This window comes from Talpa europaea, assembly GCF_964194135.1.
Source record: "Talpa europaea genome assembly, chromosome: 10".
Lineage (NCBI taxonomy): Eukaryota > Metazoa > Chordata > Mammalia > Eulipotyphla > Talpidae > Talpa > Talpa europaea.
This window is the reverse complement of record NC_140077.1, coordinates 99,503,481-99,517,009: the sequence shown is the minus strand read 5'-3', so window position 1 is coordinate 99,517,009 and position 13,529 is coordinate 99,503,481. Positions and strand designations below refer to the sequence as shown.

Below are 13,529 nucleotides of genomic sequence, written 5' to 3'. Positions count from 1 at the left end.
TGGAAATATCTTAGGATATTTTATTTCAGAAATTAACAATGTCCTCCAAGTATGACAGATACATATAAAAAATACAGAAATCATTTTAGAGAGGCTCTCCTTTGTCAGATATTGAAAAAAAAAGAATATTAAAATATCTAACAGAAGAGGGGGCGGAGCAACATGGCAGCAAGGAGACTCTGCAAGTAAGATCTCCCATTAAATAAAGTTCATAGGGAGGAAAAGCGGCAGGTCCCAGTGAGAACTGGGACATGGAAGATAAACGGGTGACTCCAGCAAACTGCCCAAAGAAGAAAGTGGCCATAAAAGAGGACCAGAAGGGAGGAAAGCGCAGAACCCTGCTCCCCTCCCCCGCCCACAAAGTTGGCACTCTCCCACCAGCAGAGAGGAGGGAAAAAAAAAAAAAAAAAACACAAACTAAAATGACCAACAAGACCAAACTACGCAGCAAGCGGGACTGTGAGTGGAAAGGAACTATTGCAGCCACCACACCCCATGAACGGGAGCTGTGGAGAACCCTGCAGGAATCGCTGCAAGGTGAGCTCCAGGCGCCATTAAAGAGAGCCCCTGCCAAGGAGAAGACCAGCACCGGCACAGAGCCCCGGGCCACCCGGTAAGCTTGTGCAGAAAAGCAGCGCGCTGGAAAAGCAGACGCGGATCAGGATCGGGATTGAGCAGAAAAGCGACATGCTGGAAGACCAAGTGTGGATCGAATCAGATAGCACGGAAAAGCAGTGCGGTTGAAAAGCAAACGCGGATCCGGATCGCAGCTGCCAAGGTCCCTGCGCCTGCGACCTAGGCTTGCGGGGAGACTCACGGAGGACATCACTGAGTGAGCAGGAACCAGGCACCCAGGCACGGGAGCGGGATTCAAAAGGCGCCATTCCCGCGCCACCGAACTGGGCTACAGCCCGCGTCCTGGAACTGAGGGCTTTGGAACTGAGACCCTGGGCACGAAATTAGGGGCGTGGGTTTCCCACGACGGTGGGCACAAGGCAGACACAGCACCCCAAAGCCATTGAGGTTTACCCTATCATTCCCGCTCTGCTCCCTGTCCCACGGGGTGGAAAATCAGCTCCCCAAGGGCTCTAGGAGAGATCTCTGGCGCCATCTAGCGAGTTGAAACCAGCAGAGGCTCCTGGAGGAGCCAGTGGCCAGCTGGGGAGTTAGCCCACACCGGGCCCCTTCCGACCAGTAGTCTGAGCCCACAGGGGGAGCGAGCACCCACAGCCGGGGCAGACCAGGCGCGCAGAAGAGTGTGCCTGAGACCAGACGCGCAGGGAGTGTGTCCCACATCACCATTTTAGAACAGGGACATTACTTCAGTAAAGACTACCTGCAGAAGGCTTCCTCGGGAGCCAGAGGTGAGCGGGGGAAGTACGCCCACACCAGACCCCCTCTGGCCTGCAGTCCAAACCCAGAGGGGGAGCAGGAACGCACCGCCGGGGCAGACCAGGCGCATAGGGGAGTGTGTCCCACATCGGCATTTTAGAACAGGGACCTTTCTCCAGTAAAGACTGCTTAAAACTGACATATGGCTCCTGGAGGAACCAGAGGGGAGCAGAGAAGCCCACCCAAGATGCCGGCCAGTCCCAACAACACAGTGTCCCAACGCATACGGCAAATTAGAAAACAGACAGTAGGGAGTAGAAGAACCACACGCAACCTAGCAACACACCAGGGAAAAAGCACACCACAAAAAGAAAACCAGCCCCCAGATTGCAACGACAGTAACTTGGAAGAACTTCTGAGCCTTCCAGAAAGAGAATTTAAAATTGCCATGATTAAAAAACTGACAGAAGTCATAAAGGAAAACAATGATAAGGGAAAAATAATCAACGATCAGAAGAATGAAATTGAGTCCCTAAAGAGGGAAGTAAAAGAAATGCAGGAGATCAAAGAATTAATGGAAGAACTAAAGAATCCTGGGAAAAGCAATGAAAGCAGAATAGATGAAATGGAAGAACGAATAAGTACTCTTGAAGACACAGAAATAAAAAGAACCAAAACAGAAAAGGAAAGAGAAGTACAAAGGAAAAAGAACGAAGAAAGACTTCGGGAACTATCTGACTCCATGAGGAAAGGAAATATAAGAGTTATAGGAATACAAGAAGGAGAGGAGAGAGATGTAGGAACAGAGAAAATATTCAAAGAGATAATTGAAGAGAACTTCCCAAATGTGAAGAAGGAGCTGAAAATTGATATACAAGAAGCAAGAAGAACACCAAATTCCACGACGAAAGGAAAAATACAGCAAGACACATAATAGTAAAGCTCCCAAGAATCCAGGACAAGGAAGAAATAATGAAGCTGGCAAGAGGGAAGAAACAGATAACATTCAAAGGAAAGCCAATCAGGCTGACATCAGACTTCTCTGAAGAAACACTACGGGCAAGGAGAGAGTGGAGGGACATAGTCAACAGACTCCAAGAAAACAGATGCCAACCAAGAATACTCTATCCCGCAAAGCTCTCCTTCCTCTTTGAAGAAAGTATATGGACCTTCCCAGACAAACAGAAACTCCAGAATTTCATTACAACTAAACCCCCACTACAAAAAATACTACAAGGAGTCCTAAAGCCAGAACCTCAGAGGGACGAATAACAATGAAAGAAGGCCAAAAAAAAGTTATTAAAAGAATAAATAAATAAAATCAAAGGAAAGACAAACACAATGGCAAATACAGATGCTAACATATCAATATTAACTCTAAATGTAAATGGACTAAACTCTTCAATAAAAAGACACAGAGTTGCAGCCTGGATTAAGAAACAAAACCCAACCTTTTGCTGTCTCCAGGAAACACATTTAGCTACAAAAGATAAAAATAGGCTCAAAGTTAAAGGATGGAAAACAATCCTACAAGCAAATGGACCAAAAAAGAAAGCAGGAACAGCTATACTTATATCAGATAAAACAGATTTCAAACTCAAAAAGATAAAAAGAGACCCCAATGGTCACTACATTATGATCAAGGGGACAATACTTCAAGAAGAAATAACACTCATTAACATATACTCACCAAACGAAGGAGCACCAAAATATATCAGACAACTGTTGTCCTCTCTGAAAACAGACATCAGAGAAAACACATACATAGTGGGAGACTTCAACACACCACTATCAACAATGGATAGATCAACAAGACAAAAAATAAGTAAAGAAACCAAAGCTCTAAATAAGGACCTAGAGCAATTGGGCTTAACAGACATCTATAGAACACTAAACCCCAAAAAAAACGGAGAACACATTTTTCTCAAGCGCACACGGATCATTCTCCAGGATTGATCACATACTGGGGCACAAGACAAACATCAACAGATACACCAAGATTGAAATCATATCAACCATCTTTTCTGACCATGAAGGCATCAAACTAGAAATAAACCATAAAAAGAAGGCAAGGAACTTTCCTACCTCATGGAGATTAAAAACCACACTACTGGAAGACCACTGGACTAATGAGGAGATCAAAGAAGAAATTAAAAAATTTTTTGAATTGAACGACAAGGAGGACACCAATATCCTAAATGTATGGGATGCAGCAAAAGCAGTAATAAGAGGAAAATATATAGCAATAGAAGCTCACATCAAGAAACAAGAAAGAACGCAAAGAAACAACCTAATCTCTAAGCTCAAAGATCTAGAAAAAGAACAACAAAAAAAACCCCAAAACCAGTAGAAGAAAAGAAATAATAAAAACCAAAGCAGAAATGAATGAAATTGAAACTAAAAAAACAATCCAAAAGATCAATGAAACCAAGAGCTGGTTCTTTGAAAAAATCAATAAAATAGACAAACCCCTAGGCAGGCTCACAAAGGAAAAAAGGGAGAAAGCACAAATAAACAGGATCATCATGAAAGAGGAGAAATCACAACGGACACAGCAGAAATCAAAATAATAATCAATAACTACTATGAACAGTTATATGGAAACAAGTTTAACAATCTAGAGGAGATGGACAAATTCCTACAACTCTACAATCACCCAAAGCTAGATAAAGAAGAAATAGAACACCTAAACAGATCAATTACAAGCAGCGAAATTGAAATGGTAATCAAAAACCTCCCCAAAAACAAAAGCCCAGGACCTGAGACGAATTAGTGCCTATCCTTCACAAACTCTTCCAAAAAATTGAGAAGGAAGGGACAATACCAAACACGTTCTATGAAGCCAACATTACACTAATACCAAAACCAAACAAGGACAACACAAAAAAGGAAAACTACAGGCCAATCTCCCTAATGAACACTTATGCAAAAATCCTCAATAAAATTTTAGCTATCAGAATCCAACAATGTATCCATAAGATAATTCACCACGACCAAGTAGGATTCATTCCAGGGACACAAGGATGGTTTAACATCCGAAAATCAATCAACATTATCCAACAAATCAACAAAAAGAAATATAAAAACCATATGATAATATCAATAGATGCTGAGAAAGCTTTTGACAATGTGCAACACCCATTCATGATAAAAGCCCTTGAAATTCTTGGGATACAAGGAACATACCTCAACATCATAAAGGCCATCTATGACAAGCCAACAGCTAGTATCATTCTCAATGGTGAAAAGCTGAAAGCAATTCCATTAAGATCTGGAACAAGATAAGGATGTCCACTTTCACCACTGCTTTTCAATATAATACTGGAAGTCCTAGCCAGAGCAATAAGACAAGAGAAAGACATCCAAGGAATCCAAATAGGAAAAGAAGAAGTCAAACTATCACTATTTGCAGATGATATGATAATATACATAGAGAACCCCAAAAACTCCACAGAAAAACTAATTCAACTCATCAATCAGTTCAGTAAAGTGGCAGGATACAAAATCAATACGCAAAAGTCAGTAGCCTTCCTATACACAAACAATAAATCTGAAGAAGAAGAAATAAAAAAAAAATCCTTTTTTTTATTGAAACAAAAAAAAAATAAAATATTTGGGAATAAATCTAACAAAAGAAGTAAAGGACCTATACAAAGAAAAATATAAAACACTGTTAAAAGCAATAGAAGAAGACACAAAGAAATGGAAAGACATCCCCTGCTCATGGATTGGAAGAATAAACATTATTAAAATGGCCATCCTACCAAAAGCAATATACAGATTCAATGCTATTCCAATCAAAATTTCAATGTCATTCTTCAAAGAAATAGAACAATTATTGATGAAATTCATATGGAATCACAAAAAACCCCGAATAGCCAAAGCTCTCCTGAATAAAAAAGAAGGGAATGGAGGCATCAGACTCCCAGACTTCAAACTATACTACAAAGCCATAATCATCAAAACTGCATGGTATTGGAACAAGAACAGACATACAGACCAATGGAATCAAATAGAAAATCCAGAAATAAACCCACAGATTTATGGTCAACTAATCTTTGACAACGGAGCAAAGACTATGCATTGGAGCAAAGAAAGTTTGTTCAATAAATGGTGCTGGGAAAACTGGGTCGCTACATGCAAAAGAATGAAGCTTGACCACTACCTCACACCATACACAAAAATCAACTCAAAATGGATTAAAGAACTAGACATAAGACCTGAAACCATAAAATATATAGAAGGAAACATAGGCGAAACACTACATGATTTGCACATCAAAGACATCTTTACAGACACATCACCCAAAGCAGTGATAGTAAAGGCAAAGATAAACAGCTGGGACTACATCAAATTAAAGAGCTTCTGCACAGCAAAAGAGACAATAACAAAAACAAAGAGAAACCCCACCAACTGGGAGAACATTTTTGCACCCAACACTAATGATAAAGGACTGATCACAAAAATCTGCAAAGAGCTGATGAGACTCAACAACAAAGAAAATAATCCAGTCAAAAAATGGGCAGAAAAGCTAAAAAGAAACTTCTCTGAAGAGGAAATGCAAATGACCAACAGACATATGAAAAAATGTTCAACATCACTTGTCATCAGGGAAATGCAAATCAAAACTACCATGAGATACCATCTTACACCAGTGAGAATGGCACATATTAAAAAAACTAGCAACAACAAATGTTGGCGAGGGTGTGGAGAAAAAGGAACTCTTCTGCACTGTTGGTGGGAGTGCAAACTGGTCCAACCACTGTGGAGAGCTGTGTGGAGATTTCTTGATCTACTAAACATAGAGCTTCCATATGATCCAGCAATTCCACTCCTAGGTATTTACCCAAAGGACACAGAAACATCAATTCCAAAGAACACCTGCACCGCTATGTTTATAGCAGCACTGTTTACAATAGCTAAGCTTGGGAAACAACCCAAATGCCCAAAAATAGATGACTGGATCAAGAAGATGTGGTACATATATACCATGGAATATTACTCAGCATACAAAAAAGATAAACACATGCAATTTGCAGCAACATGGATGGCGCTGGAAGGGATCATGCTCAGCGAAATAAGCCAAAAAGAAAAAGAAAAATACCGGATGGTCTCACTCATAGCAGGATTCTAGAAAACTTAAATAAGGGACCAGGAAAATGAATAACTATTAGAAAGTGAAAATCAAAATCAACAAAAAACTATGAACCAGAGACACTTTTAGGGGGGCGGGGGCAGGAGGGGAGGGATTGGGGTCAGAATGGGGGGGCTGCAATTGTATGGGGAATATAAAAATAAAATTTATTATTTAAAAAAAAAAAAGAAAGTTATCTGGCAGGGTGCATTAGATAGCTAAATTAATTTTAGCCAGAAGCCACAGGAATGGAGTTGCCCACTTACATGGCAGTCAGAATGTCATTGTAAAAAAGAACTAAGTATATTCAACAGTGGTTCAAGTAATCGCAACTATGTGTGTGTGTGTGTGTGTGTATATACAAATATATATGCTCAAATTCTATGATACAATCTTATACATTCAGACTATAGCAGCATATAGCAACATCAAAAAACATCTATTAACCTTTTACAAAAAAACAAAGAAACCAACAGATAAAATGAAGGAAAGGCATGAACAGTTTACCGTAGAGAAATTTAAGTCATGCACTTAAAACTGTAAAATATTGTTTTACCTAAAATAGCAACAATTCAAACATAAAATATACACATGATGCATTTTTTAATGCTGGTATTAATATCTATTGTGAGGGAATGCTATCTCTGTGATTTCTATGTTGTTTATTCTCCATATATTGCTATAGCTGATTTACATGTGAGTCATTGCTGTGTTATTGGATATATGCATATTAATATATCATGGCATTATTATTTAATACATGATTTAACATTAAATAGTGCTCTCATTTAAAAAAAAAACACAAAAATAAATAAATAAATAAAATATCTAACAATTGTAAAAGAGTTTAAGAAATTAAGACTATGAATTTAGATATATGTAAAATAAATGAATATAGTAATGGGAGAGAAAGTAATTTCTTCTTTTTTTTTTTAACTGCAGCATTTTAAGAAATTAGGACAATTCCATTAACAACCACATCCCCCAAAATAAAATATTTTAATGCAAACACTAAAAAATATGTTGAAAGAATTTAAAGAAAATCTACATAAATTGAAAGATACCATGTGTTCACAAATTGAAAGAATTAGTTGCTAAGATAGTAAGAATTGGTGAGTATCATTGGTAAAATGAGAAAATTCCAAAATTGTTCTATATATACAACATAATCCATGTGAATATTCCAACTGTGGGTTTTTTGTTTGTTTATAAAAATGAGAGAGTCCACCTTCAGTTTCATGTGGAATTAAAAATTACATTAAATAACCAAAACAATCATGAAAAAACTCTCACTGGAGGTCTCATATTCCTGGTTTCCACATATATTATAAAGCTAGAGTAAACAAAACAATGGGATACTGGCATAATGATAAAGATACAGATCTATAGAATACAGTTGGAAGTGCAGAAATAAACCCTATATGGGAGGTCAATACATTTTCAACAAAGACATCAAGAAATTGTTATTCTTAAGAACTGATACTGGTCTGACTAGATATATACATGTATGGCAATAAACCTGTAAGTTTACTGATACCATATATAACAGTTAATTCAAAGTAAACTGGAGAAATAAATGTAGGTGCTAAAACAATAAAACTTATAGGAAAAATACAGATAAAGTCTTCTTGGCCTTATATTTGACTTTTGTTTCTTAAATAATATCCCCAATCACATGCAAAAAAAAATTGGATTTCATTAAAATTAATTTTTTTGTTATACTAAGGACAAATTCAAGGTAATGTAAATATAACTGAAAGAATAGACAAAATTACAAGTTATATTTGATAGGAAACTAGTATCCAACATATATTATGAACTGTTAAAATTCAGCATCTTAAAGGCAATAACCACTTCTTCACAGGAAAATAAACTATCAACAAATTGAAAAGGTAACCTATGGAATCAGAAAAAAATATGTATAAACCACATATCTCTTAGAGAAATATTAGTCAAAACATCAAAGGAACTCACAACTGAACAGAAAAAAGTGAGCCAAGATCCTAAAAAGCCATTTTTCCAATGACAGGATGCCAAGCGGTACATGGCAAGGAGCTCAAGATCATGGAAGATCAGGAAATGCAAATCAGAAGCACAATGAGATATCCCTTCACATATGTTATGATGTCTGTTTTCAAAAACACAACAGAAAATACATACTGCCATGGATTTGGTGAAAGGGAACTCTTGTACACTGTTGGTAATATAAACTAGAATAGTCAGTATGGAAAACAATATGAAGGTAGCTCACGAAATTTCAAATGGAACTACTTCCAAGTCAATAAATTCCCACTTTCTACTTAATTAAGTAAGCCTTGATAGCAATTCATTTTCACCTTTAGCTTCAATTTTCTCACAAGTGAAAATGAGAATTGATTTATGTCTCTTTTTTTATTATGTGACATGAGTATTCTCATGATAGAAAATAATACCATTAACACCAGCACTTTTAGTGTGGAAATAGTAATATATTCATAGATACTATAGAATATTTACTATAGAATATTTCATATTCTATTCATAGATACTATAGAATATTTCTGTTGTTTTAAAGATGAGTAACAGGAAAGTTTAACAGCTTTTACCGATGGAAATGAAAAATTACTGCCAATAAATATTCAATAAAAGAACGTATAACTTGTCACAGAACTTGAAGTCAAAGCAAAGATCAATGATTCCTGTAGCATTTTGGGAGAAGTGGAAAATCAAGACAACAGAATATATTCGAAAATTACTTTGAAATGAAACACATCAATCAATTTAATAATTATAATAAAATCTACATCATTCATATTTGAAAATGCAGCTATTATTGGGTGACCTATGCTGTTCTTGATACTTTCCAAAGAATGTTTTCAAGTAAGATGTGCAATAGAAACCTGCAGTGCCATCTCTTTCAACCTTACTGATATAATTGTGATTGAAATGAAAGGAAAACAGTGAATAATACATTTTATCATATTGAACTTTAATACCCAATAGATAATATATACTATGGAAAAATAATAATACACATATATAATGTTTCTTATTTGGTAGATTGGCATCAAGACATGGCCTGAAAATATCTAACTCACATAGAATTAAAGGATAAATGATTGGCATAACAACTATTAACCTAAGCAATAAACTACACATTTAACAGGAGGTTATTTTTCCTGGGATATATATTATGAAATACAAATGAGGATTGACGGCAGTCTAAATTAAAAAGTCAATAATTCTCCAGAGAACATTTTAAGCCATTTGTTACAGTCATTTTTAGTTAGGAAGTGCACTCTATGAACTTGTCTTTCCTTGCTATTGGCAGTATATATAAAAAAAAAAAAGAAACTGAAGACACCAAGAGCTTCTATGTTGACCTTATAATTCAATTTGTGTTCACTATCACACCAATCTTTAAATAATGTCCCCAATATTTTCAGCAAAAGATGATACATAAAGGTTTTTCTATGTACAGGAAATTTCCTAATAATGTTTCTTATTTCATTGAAGTAACACAGGAAGCAATCTTGTTAGGTTTAATTGATGCAATAGTGTTAAACAAAGTCAAGTAACATAATATTGCATGTATATCTATAAAAACATTAAATAACTTAGTGTATATATATATGTTATCCAACCTCATGTTATTGAAATATATATATTATATAAAACGTGATTAAACAGTTTCAGACACTTAAAATGGAAGGGATACAGGATGATGTAAATACATGAATTTTATTTGTGAATAACATTAAGAAAAGTATAAAATCTTGTTTATCCTTTAAGGTAACAACATACACTATTTATTGAGCAACATCTGGGTGTAGTATATAGTGCTAAGTGAATTTATTCTCTATCTGTCATATTCTAATGTATATATTAAGATGTTGAGTGAGTGTTGAATTCAGCTTTTGAAATTAATCAAATGAAACTGGAAAAAATGCAAAATTCTGGAGAGAATTGCCTTATTTGATACTGATCTTAAAATACCCTACAGAAAAGTATCTACTGGAATTTGACTACATGGAATCTGAAAACAAATTCTGACATTTATAACAGCTACATCTAAGGTATATTTGAGATCCTTAAAAATAATATATTTTAAAATGAAAAGTTAATATACTTTTCATTGCATTTATATTTCAGAGGAATATTAATAATTAATCTCAAATAGGTGCAACTTCTCAAAATAAGTTACTCTGTCACCCAATTGAAATAAATAACACCATTATGTGATTAAAATACACTAATAAAAGTATATTTAATTTATCTACTGATCCTTTAAGCATAACATATAAGTAATAAGATAGTATATATGGAAGACTTGTGAAATACATACATAAAGCTAATAATTTTAAGCTACTTATAGAAACTTAGAAATGGAGATGTGTTTCTAGGACTAAAACATTAAACTTAGATATCAAAAAAGTAGATAAGAAAAATACACTACTGCATAATTACTATCATTACATTTTCTCACAGATTTCTTTCCAGAAATGTTGGGATCTATATGGAATTATTTGTAAAATTCATCATCAGTTCGAATCCAGAAAGCATTTAGTAATATGTTTAAATAGGCATAAAACTAAATAAAGGTCAACGGGCATATTTCTGAAATGTTCATAATATATTTTTATATAGGAATAAATCAAGGAAGGATCCAAATATGATTCAAATAGGATTCTCCTAATCTAATTACCTTGCCGGTAGAATATTAGAGATTGGGAGAAAATGGAAAACGGTAGCTCTCTCTAATGCTGAATGCTGGCTTTTTTTTTTTCCTTCTTTCAACATGCATATCCTGTGATTTCTTTAGAACTCCCTGCGCTTGCTGAAAGTCTGAGAATAGCCTAACTTGGGCTATTTGAAAGCTTGATTCTAGAGTCAGGAGGCAGATACTGCTGACCCCAAACAATGACTCCATTCTAACTGAAAACAAAAATAAATTTAAGGTGAATCCTCAGGTCATTGGTATGTAAACAACTAAACACTGGGTATTTTTTTCCTTTTCTGGATGTTATTATCTTGTATTCTTTTGTAGGATTCTATCACTGCTTTTCCACAAATTATTCACACAGCTGCAACTGTTAGAAAAGGTTCTAAGAAAGCTTGAGGGTAAGAATATAAATGTCTCTGAAGTAGTGCTGACTCACAGCAGCATCTGGATTGTTCTGTTCGTATTATGCCTTCTTTTGTCATTAAAGCAACTTTCCTATGAAAAATTACAGACTGGGTTTAATAAATATTTTAAAATGCTACTGAGCCTGTCCAATGCCTTTTGTCTTTGACATTATTAAAGCCATCACTTTCTCTTTAACATTGTCCCAAAGCAGTCTTTTTATATTCATGACTTTCACACAGCCTCTTGTCAATATTACAAAACTCTGATCACATTATTGCAGCCTTCATAAAAGTGTAAAGGATGCAACAAATGTTGGAGGCAAAATATAAATTAGCAGCAACACACTCATGGTCATAAACTTTTGTGACTTTTTTTTTAATTTGGTCTTCCTATTTATTCTGTGGTATAGTAACAAATAACAACTTTTTAAGTTATTTTGAAAGAGGCAGCTGTTCATCTTTAATTAACTTAGATCTATTCTGTTAATCCTTAAAATAGTGCAATTTTTTAATCCCCATTTTCACAGTATCAAAAGCTACCATCTTCAGAAATGCTCACTGAAACACAAAAGAAAACATAACAAAAACATTTAACATAATAACACATGCTTTTCTAAATCTGTGAAATAAAATAAGAATTAATGAAAATTTGAAGTGCAGCACATGGTGGACACTGTTTTTTCTTTTAGGCCTTATTTACTTTGATTTAAAATATACTTAATTTGAAATAATTTATCAGGACAGTCAAAGTTACTTATTTGAGGCATGGACTATTCAATGGCTCTACCCAACCTGAAAATTTGTTTTTTTTTTAAAGATTTATTTTAGGGCCTCCCCTATGGCACAGGCTGTTGAGCACCATGCTGTGAAGCTGTCCACAGCCTCTGCAGTGCTGGTTTGATCCCGGCCGCTGGCAAGTGTCCCGCATGGCGCAGCAGACCTCTCCTGTCGCGCCTGCTGCTTCCTGCTGCTTCCCTCAGCAGTGTATTTCGTCAGTCTGCCTGTTTTGTTCCCCACACTGTCTCTGGTGAATCTTCTCATCCTCCCATGCATCTGGCCTGTACCCCGGTTCTTGTATAAATAAATAAATAAATAAATCTTTAAATAATTATTTTATTTATTCATGCATAAAAGAACTGGTGTGTAGGCCAGAGATGCAGGGGTGAAAGGCTTAACAAGAGATAGAGTGGGGAACAGACCAGGAAGATGTACTAAAATACACTGCTGATGGGAGCAGAGGGTGAGAGAGGAGAGGTTTGCTGCGCCATGTGGGTTAGCTCCCAAGCCAGGGATTGAACTCAGGTCACAGTGGCTGGAGATAGCTTGACAGTGCTAAGACTTTGACTCCTGCACCACCAGGGAGGCACCCCCAACCTGAAAATTTCAACGCATCTCTAATACTCTATGCTCCAAGGGACAAAATATTCAACTACTCTGTGCCTCAATTTCCACACTTATAAAATTTGAAATCCTTCCTAGTACTAAGTGGATTAAAGAAACAATAGTAAGTCTCCAGATATGCTAGACATAAGTGAGCAGGAAAATGTTAGGAGTCTTACACACATTGCTTAACAGAAATCATGGGTTTTGCCTGTTACATGGAGAATGACTGGCTTAGCATGAGAAATGGTAAATTAATTTCACTAGTTCATACTGATTGATTAGTAGAACTGGACTGATAGTAGAAGTGGATCCAAAATGATGTAAACTAAACCCATGTATGCGTTCTATAGGCAATAAATCAGTGTAACAATCAATCAAAAATATGGGCCGGGATTAGAAAAAGGGAAAAGAAAAAAAATCACATTTTTCAAACTTTCTAAATGTTGAAGATATAAATATAAATGCTATCTAGATACAATATTTGAATGGATTTAGTCAAAGCTATTTCTGAAAAAATTCTAAACACATCAAGTGTATGTTTCTTCTAAGCCCTTTCTTCAATTCACATTTGCTC

The 13,529-nt window shown here is 35.8% G+C and overlaps 1 protein-coding gene across 3 annotated transcripts in view; it reads right to left on the bottom strand.

Moving 5' to 3' along the window:
- The window catches only part of FSTL5 (follistatin like 5), a gene marked incomplete at both ends in the record, with an annotated part of 468,907 nt that overhangs the window by 93,641 nt on the left and 361,737 nt on the right, over window positions 1-13,529 (bottom strand). The gene's annotated exons all lie outside the window — the stretch shown is intronic.